Genomic DNA, 2,014 nt, shown 5'->3' with positions numbered 1-2,014 from the left:
TAGCAGGCATCGCCAGATGGGACTTATAGTCCCATCGGACGATGCTTGCACAGACCCCCGGACATCAGCACAGCCCCCCGGCAGGCCGGCACAGCCCCCCGGCAGGCCGGTACAGACCCCCACAGGGTGCACAGACCACCGGCAGGCCGGCACAGCCCCCCGGCAGGCCGGTACAGACCCCCACAGGGTGCACAGACCACCGGCAGGCCGGCACAGCCCCCCGGCAGGCCGGTACAGACCCCCACAGGGTGCACAGACCACCGGCAGGCCGGCACAGCCCCCCGGCAGGCCGGTACAGACCCCAGGCAGTCCACACAGCCCCCCGGCAGGCCGGCAGAGACCCCCGGAAGGCCCGAAATGACGGCGCATCATGATGCGCACACACCGCGCATCATGATGACGTCATTTCGGCTGTCAATCAACTTTGAACTTCAACTTCCGATTCCGATGCCGACTTCCGATATTGAAAAAATATCGGAAGTCGGTATCGGAATTCCGATACAGCATACTTGCGGTATCGGAATGCTCAACACTACTCACAACGGAAAAATTAGAAGGTTATATCTCCTGGAAGAAAAGGAGGTGAAAACAAAAGCTCAGTCACTGGAAAATCACTCTGTCATCAGTGGGTAAAGGATGGACCTCCACGTTTGGTTCTCTTGCACAGCTTCCTTAGACTGTTCCTGATCTCCCTCGTCCGCAGTCCATAGATTATTGGATGGGCATTTGATGGAATCTCAAAGCTCATCAGAGTAATGAGGTTCTGAACATCAAGAAGAATGTGCGATGACACCCGGGACACCAGAGAAGAAGACATACCACAAAAGAATGTCATCATGGTGACTAGTAGATGTGTGCTACATGTCTTCCAGGTTTTCTCACGCCCTCTTCCTACAATCGTCTTCCGTACAGAACATAGAATGCTCAAGTAAGAGGTCAAGATACAGGTCCCATCCATCGTCGTAACGAGCATTCTTACTCAAAGTCCTATGGATTGTATCTTGGAGATATCTCCACATCCAAGGTTTAAGAGACTCATGTTCTCACAGACAAAGTTCATGATGATGCTGGATCTGCAAAATCGAACTGTTGAGGTAAAGTAAACAATCGGAAATACCAAGAAGAGATTTCGGAGTAAGCCGTAGAAGAGGAGCCATGCCATCGTCCTCTTAGTCATGATGTGGTGGTAGTGAAGGGGCATTATAATGGCCGTATATCGGTCCAATCCCATGAGTACCAGTAAATGTAACTCATAGCAGCCAGCTAGATACATAAAGAACATTTGTATAAGGCAACCGGTCAATGATATCTGGTTCGCGTTAAATGTTAAACCGAGAAGAAACTTGGGCATGATGGTGTTGGTGTATGAGATATTAGTGAAAAATAAAAGAGAAATGAGAATATACATAGGAGAATGGAGAGTCTTCTCCACCAGGATTGTATATATCATTACTCCATTACCCATAACTGTCATGACATAGAGGGAAAAAAATGGGAGGATGAGAATGATTCTGGACTGGGAGATCCCAGGAAAACCTTGGAAAATAAAAGCATGATTTGAAAAAGTGGAGTTCATCTCCTCATCTGCCATGGATTCTGTCAAACTGTGGTAGAAACTAAAGAAGAAAAAAGATCTTATTAATTCCACAGGCCTGCCTACTATAGAGATGGACTATGCACATGATTTCAGAGATAGCGACCAGCCCTGGTTGGATCCATTGCCATTTTTTTGCCTACCAGTGCACAGACCAATGGTGGCCACCAAAAAATTTTGCCTTTTGCCAGAGTATTTAGAGTCAGGGCTAGTGTCAATGTGAATGTCTAGCTACAGCTCTGGGACGAACACCTACACCTGGACTTCGTAGGGCCACCTGTTTTACAAAGATTTACACTCCCTGCCGCTTCCTCTTTCATAGTCCCTTTTGGATGGAAACTAGAGAAAATGTAACTGTTGATCCTTTTTCTAGCTCTCAACTTTATTTCCCTCCACCATGGCTGCTCCCTAACCCAACGC

At 48.3% G+C, this 2,014-nt stretch overlaps 1 pseudogene; it reads right to left on the bottom strand.

The window, feature by feature from the left end:
- Positions 1-622: 622 nt before the first annotated feature.
- Positions 623-1,591, bottom strand: LOC141072490 (olfactory receptor 52N2-like; annotated as a pseudogene).
- Positions 1,592-2,014: the final 423 nt, after the last annotated feature.

The sequence above is a fragment of the Dendrobates tinctorius genome, unplaced genomic scaffold (genome assembly GCF_039654945.1).
Source record: "Dendrobates tinctorius isolate UK_male_01 unplaced genomic scaffold, ASM3965494v1 ptg000273l, whole genome shotgun sequence".
In the NCBI taxonomy this organism is placed as follows: domain Eukaryota; kingdom Metazoa; phylum Chordata; class Amphibia; order Anura; family Dendrobatidae; genus Dendrobates; species Dendrobates tinctorius.
The sequence above is the reverse complement of the archived record's forward strand: the minus strand, read 5'-3'. Positions and strand labels throughout refer to the sequence as shown.